Consider the following 7,677-nt stretch of genomic DNA (forward strand, 5'->3'; position numbering starts at 1 on the left):
TAAGCATAGAATATAATATTAAAATATTTTTCTGACTCAAATTTGTGGTCCCAAAACCACGGTTTTAATTAGGGTCTAAATTGGACTGTTACAACTCTCCCCCTTTAAGGATTTTCGTCCCTGAAAATCTTACTAGAAAGTAGGTTAAGGATTTGCTTCCATACTGCACATTTTAAATTCACACATAACATCAGATTTCAATCTCTTTAATCTCACAATTGAAATTTTGATCTGTCTTTCGCTATACGTCATATCAAACTGAAACTGTTTCTAACTGTACTGAGTTACTTTCATTCACTGCTTAATTCCATTGACGAATTTAAACCCATAAATCCTTTTTCTCACAAAGGTCTATCCTGAAACAATGGTGTTCGGTAACTGCAACCTTGTACTCACAGATTACCGTAGTTTCTCCCAGAATTACCATATAAATTTTAGATTTTAATCTAAAACAATGATATCTGACACCATGTGCAAACTGACAGTATCTGTACGAATAACTCAATTGATTTATCAAAAGATAAATCTATGCATACTGAAAGTCATATTCAGACAATCAACAATAATTTAGAAAACATCTATCTTTTTCAATAATAAGAGATAATCCCGATACAAAATTCACCAACATTCTGTTTCACCATTACTCATATATCAAAACATGTTGAATTAGTCCTGAAGAAGCTTAATAATTAACTTTAACTTGTTGATAGTTCAGAAATCTAATGCGAGGTCAGAAATATTACGTTTTGTACCCATTTATTAATACCACTTTTTCAGATTATCATGTATCTTGAGATTCCTGTATGAACAGTTTCACTGACACTATAAGCCTCTTGCAACAATGGTTATACAATCTCAGAGCTTCTTGGTATACATACTTTATCTCGAAGCAATAAACAATTATCAATTCCACATCTAAAATTCTGAATCAGAAATCAATTTATGCTAAACTCTTTTTAAATTATAATTTGGTAACACATTTCTAAGTTTTACAAATTCACTTAATAAGCATCAATTTAACTTCTAATCCAGCTAACATATAATCATCCTCTAATAAGATCAATCAAATATTCATCGTTCATAAACACACAAAAGCTTCTTATCCAGATTATTCGAAACTATAATCATTTCCCTTGAATAATAATATTTACTTATAGAATCAAAAGTTTTTTGATGATTCAAACTAGCTTTATTGTGCCAAGTTCGGATCTCGCTCTGTAACGTCAAACATTTTAAATTCTTGTAACTATCAAATATGTCACATAACTCTTTTCATACAGCTTTACCGTATGGAATCTCATGATATCTCTGTACACTCTATTATTAGAACACAGTTCACATTGTTCATTGACGCATTACTGAAGGTCATAAACTATTCTTTCAAATTAGACTGAACCAGTACTGATGTTTCGATTGACAATATGAAAACTTGAACAATCGAACTATGAAAACTTGAACAATCGAACTAACTTTAATTTACCACAACATTTCTCAGATAGAATTGTTTCGATAGATATAATTCTATATTAGGTCTTCAAAAATACGAATTCTTCCTCCAAAATATCCCTCAACTCACACATGTGCGTTCATATTTTATTTCCAATCCGATGAATAGATTCAAACACATATAACCCAATTGTCTTTTCAATCAAATAATTCAAATCAGACTAACCACTGAATTGGTCTTTTTAAAGAAATCTTTTCTTCTTATTAAAAGGATAACCCTAAAAATATCATTTTACAAATTTGATCTTAATCTTCTATCATTTTCACTTTTCCCGATGTCAAACCTTTCACAAGAATTAGAAAAGAGTTTATAATAAAGTTGTCCCATCTATTAATCATCGAAGTTCTGAATTGTACTGAAGTCGCCTTTTTTAGATAGAAATCATAATATCATAGTAAGACTGATATCTCACCCATAACAATAGATAATATCCCGGCTATTAATAAAGCATTTGAACCCAGAAAAAAATCAAATATGATTTGAACAACAACCAATACTGAAACGAAACTTTTATAACTCTGAAAAAGGTACTACAGTACTTCCCAAATTTCAGAAAAGAAATTATTTTTATAACAGATAGAGCCATTTCTGTCAAATAGATATCTCTTATAGTTAATTATATAGAATTATAATAAAACCAGAATAGCAAAATTTTCATCTGTAACTACATAAAATATCAGAAAATTACAATCCATATAGAATGATATCAACTCCGATAATATCCCAGAAAATGTTTAGAAATAACAATATTACTCATAAATACTGAAATCCACAATAATAGAAGCAATATAATCTTTGCATATTTTCAATAGAACAATAGCCAGCAGAAACAGAGTATTACCATCATACAGATTTTACCGTCGACTTTTATATTCACACAATGGAATAAATACTAGAGAAAGATATAACAATGTCGAACATAACTCAAACAGACCAACGATACTTTCGTCTATTTATATGATTAACTATTATTCTCATACGATAAGTATTCTTTCTGAAACTAAACAGTCACATATACTTCTGAAGATAATTGTACACACAGAATATTGAAGGGACCGCGCCAATTGAAAGTGGGCCCGTGACACTTAGTCAGGGCGGAGGGGCTAGAGAAGCCTTCCTCCACATGATGAATGCTTGGTATTTGGAGTTTGTTCGTAGAAATCCGAAAGCTCCACCTCCTTTACCCCCTCCAATCCCTCAACCTACCCCTATAGCTCTTCAAGTGGTAGAAATGATTAGAAGGGAAAAGCCTCCAGTTGATAGAATTTGAAAGCAATAGGCCGAGGAATTTTGAGCGAATATAGATGATGACCTAGAAAGAGTAGAGTTCTGGTTTGAAAATAACATCAGGGTATTCAACGAATTGTCTTGCACATCTGAGGCGTGCATGAAGTGTGTTGTGTCACTCCTACAAGACTCAGCTTACCAATTGTGGAACAACTTTGTGTCGGTTGTACCGAGGGAAGGGATAATTTAGGAATTCTTCCAAGAAGAGTTTCGAAAAAGATATATTAGCCAAAGATTTATAAACCAGGAAAGAAAGAAATTTTTTGAATTAAAGCAAGGCCGAATGACAGTAATGGAGTATGAGCGTGAGGTTGTGAGGCTCAGCAAATACGCTTGGGAATGCATATCCATCGAAGTCATCATGTGTAAGAGGTTTGAGGACAGATTAAATGAAGACATCCAACTATTAGTTTGTATTTTAGAATTAAAGGAGTCTGTGGTACTTGTTGAGAGAGCTTGCAAGGCCGAAGAATTGGCCAAAAAGAAGAGAAAAAAAATGATATTGAGTCTCGTGGCTCAAAGAAAAGACAGATGGGAAAATTATTTCAATCCTCATCTAAGAAATCGAGAGATTTTACTACTCGATCCAATGCTTCAGTTAGGTTCTTGAACAAAAATAGGAGTAAGCAATACACGATGTCTAAATCTCAAACCACTTCTATCGCGAGTGTTGGTAGCGCTTGATCGAATAGAGTAGAATGTTCACAGTATGGTAGATATCATTTCGGTGAGTGTCGAGGGAATGATAGAGGCTGTTTAAATTGTGGATCACTAGATCATTTCATTAGAAATTGCCCTAAGATGGTTGAGAAATATAGGAATCAAGGTGTGAGATCGAGTAATACCCCTTCGAGGGGTAGACCACAAAAGAACTCAGGAAGTGGGGCTAGCAGCAGAGGTGCACTTAGAGATTCTGTCGTGAGGTCTGAGGGCAGAGCGCCTGTAAGGACTTATGTCATTCGTGCTCGCGAAGAGGCTTTATTCCTAGATGTGATTACGGGTACTTTTTCTCTTTATAATATCTCTGTTGTTGCTTTGATTGATCCGAGATCTACCCATTCATATATTTGCATGAAATTGGTGTCTAGTATGAACATGCCTATTGAGTCTACAGAATTTTTGGTAAAGGTGCCGAACCCATTAGGCAAGCATGTGTTAGCTGACCAAATATGTAGAAATTGTCCCTTGACGGTTAGAAGTCATTGTTTTTTGGCTAACCTCATGTTGTTACCGTTTAATGAATTTGACGTAATTCTTGGTATGGATTGGTTGACTGCTCATGATGTGATAGTAAATTTCGAAAGAAAATTCATTGAACTGAAATGTGAAAATGGGGATATTCTTCAAGTTGAATCGGGTGAACCGGATAGCTTACTTGTAGTGATATCTTCTATGATAGCTGAGAGATATATGAGAAAATGGTATGAGTCTTATCTCACGTTTGTGTTGAATACCCAAGTATCAAAAGTAAAGATTGATTTAGTGTCGGTAATATATGAGTATTCAGATGTGTTTCTAGAAGAGTTGCCCGAATTGCCTCTAACTAAGAAAGTCAAATTTGGTATTGAGTTAGTCCCTCATACAGCGCCTCGATTGCCCCGTATAGGATGGCTCTGACGGAATTAAAGGAGTTGAAGGTTCAGTTACAATAATTAACATATAAAGGTTTCACGAGACCTAGTTATTCCCCATGGGGTGCTTCGGTGCTTTTTGTGAAAAAGAATGACGGTTCAATGAGATTATGTACAGATTACTAGCAGTTTAATAGTAAAGAACAAGTATCCCATGCCAAGGATCGACAATTTGTTTAATCAATTAAAGGGAGCCACAGTGTTTTCTAAGATAAACCTGAGGTCCAGTTCCTACCAATTGAGAGTTAAGGAGCAAGATGTGCCGAAAATTGCATTTTGGATGAGGTACGGCATTATGAGTTCCTTGTCATGCCGTTTGGCTTAACAAATGCTCCTGTACTATTTATGGATTTTATGAATCATATTTTTCAGCCATACTTGGATAAATTTGTTGTGGTTTTTATTGTTGACATATTAATTTACTATTGTGATGAGAGTAAACATGTAGAGCATTTGAGAACTATTTTGCGGACTTTGAGAGATAAGTAGTTGTATGCTAAGTTTAGTAAAAGTGAATTTTAGGTTCAAAAGGTTGGATTCTTGAGACATATTGTGTCGGGTGATGGGATTAGAGTTGACCCGAGTAAAATTTTGGCTATTGTTGAGTGGAAACCGTCGAGGAATGTGTTGGAGATTGAAAGCTTTTTAGGCTTATCTGGATACTACAGACGGTTTGTTAAAGGATTCTCCATGATTGCTAATCTGATGATGAGGTTGCTACAGAAAGATGTCAAGTTCGAATGGACAGAGAAGTGCCAACACAGTTTTGAAAAATTAAAAGCACTATTGACTGAGGCGCCAGTCTTAGTGCAACCTGAACCAGGAAAAGAATTCGTAGTGTATAGTGATGCATCCTTGAGTGAATTGGGATGCGTACTAATGTAAGAAGGCAATGTAATAGCGTATGCCTCGAGATAGCTGAAACCACATGAGAAAAATTATCCAACACACGACTTGGAGTTAGCAGCAATCGTGTTCACATTAAAAAACTAGAGACACCATTTGTATGGAAAGAAATGCCGAGTATTTACCGACCATAAAAGCCTAAAGTACTTGATGACTCAAAAGGATTTGAACATACGGCAACAAATGTGACTAGAGTTGATAAAAGATTACGATTTGGTAATTGACTATCACCCGGGAAAGGAGAACATGGTCACAGATGCATTGAGTAGGAAATCATTGTTTGCCTTGAGAGCTATGCACATTCTGCTATCTGTAACCGAGGATGGTTCGATTCTAACCAAGTTAAGAGCTAGACCAATGTTTCTTCAAGTGATTTGTGAAGTTCAGAAAATTGATAAAGATTTGCAAGCCAAGATGGCTCACTGCGAGACAGTTAATGAATCAGATTTTTAGATTAGTACCGGCGGTTGTTTGATGTTCCGGGGTAGGAGATGACGAGCTTATTGGGAAAATTCTTCATGAGGCACATAGTTGTTGTATGTTCATCCATCCAGGTAACACCAAGATGTATAATGACTTGAAGAGATTGTATTGGTGGTTGGATATGAAAAGAGACATCTCAGAGTTTGTTTCGAAATACTTAATTTGTCAGCAAGTGAAAGCTGAGTACCAACTACCTTCAGGTTTACTTTAGCCTGTGTTGGTTCCCAAGTGGAAATAGGACTTGATTACTATGGACTTCGTGACAGGATTGCCATGTCACCGAGAAAGAAAGATGTTGTTTGGGTCGTGGTCAATCAATTAACGAAATCAGCTCACTTTATTCTAATACGTACCGACTAATCACTTGATAAGCTAGCCTAGCTATATGTTTCTAAAATTGTAAGACTTCATGAAATACCTTTGTCGATCATTTCGGATAGAGATCCAAGATTCACATCACAATTTTGGAAAAAGCTACAGGAAGATTTAGGTACAAAGTTTAATTTTAGTATCGCTTTTCAACCACAAACTGATGGTCAGTTAGAGAGAGTAATATAGATACTGGAAGACATGCTCTGGTGTTGTGTTGAATTTTAGGGCAGTTGGGAAAACCACTTGTCGTTAGTGGAATTTGCCTATAATAACAGTTTTCAATCGAGCTTGAAAATGGCGCCTTATGAAGCATTGTATGGGCGTAAGTGCCGAACACCATTATATTGGATGGAACTCAGAGAGAATCAGATTCATGGGGTCGACTTAGTCAAAAAAACTGAAGAGAAAGTAAAGGTGATTCGTGATTGTTTGAAGGCCGTTTCGGATAGATAGAAATCCTACGCAGATTTGAAATAGAAAGAGATTGAGTTTCAAGTTGAAGATAAGGTATTTTTGAAACTATCCCCGTGGAAGAAAGTCCTCAAATTCAGTAAGAAAGGAAAATTAAGTCCACGTTTTATTAGACCTTATGAAGTGATTAAGAAAATTAAACCGGTAGCATACCGATTAGCTTTACTGTCTGAGTTAGAGAAGATCTATGATGTATTCCATGTGTCAATGTTATGCCGTTATCGTTCTGACCCTTCGCATGTTCTTTCACCAACAAAGATTGAGATTCAGTTAGATATGACTTATGGCGAAAAACCGGTTAAGATTTTAGCTCGGGGTTTAAGCAATTAAGAAATAAGAGTATAGCACTTGTGAAAGTATTATAGCATAAACATAGGGTAGAAGAGGCCATATGGGAGCCCAAGGAGACTATAAGAGACCAATACCCAAACCTTTTTAATGGTAAGATTTTCAGGGATGAAAATCCCTAAAGGGGGAGAATTGTAACAGCCCGATTTTGGCTCTAAGGTCGAAAGAATTATTTTAATATTATTTTATGTATTATAGCATGATTATATGAGTGTTTGAAATTTTTGGTGAATTAATTTCAGTCATTGCATGCTTAATTTTGAAAAAGGACTAAATCGTATAAAGTGCAAAAAAAAAATTTCTACTAGGTAAAGGTGTCAAAAAGCTATGGAACATTAAAATAGATGTCTTTATTGAGTAAATAGACCAATAAAATATTAGTGGCTGGACATGGAGCCTTAATTCAAGGAATGGTCAAATGTTAAGTGACTTAATTGATAATAAAATAATAAACCTAAGGGACTTGCTATCATCTTTTTCATTCCTTCTCTTCACCACCGAAAATTACAGCAAAAAGGGTGGTTTTGAAGTTTGAAAATTTCAGCCACTTGGTTTATTTACAAGTAAATGATTTTAATGGTTATTTTTGTTGATTTTTGTGTTTTTGGAACCCTTATAGCTTAATCTAGCTAATAAGGGGACTATTTTGCAAAATAGTTGAAATTTTAGGGT

Source organism: Gossypium arboreum, chromosome 2 (assembly GCF_025698485.1).
Source record: "Gossypium arboreum isolate Shixiya-1 chromosome 2, ASM2569848v2, whole genome shotgun sequence".
In the NCBI taxonomy this organism is placed as follows: Eukaryota; Viridiplantae; Streptophyta; class Magnoliopsida; order Malvales; family Malvaceae; genus Gossypium; species Gossypium arboreum.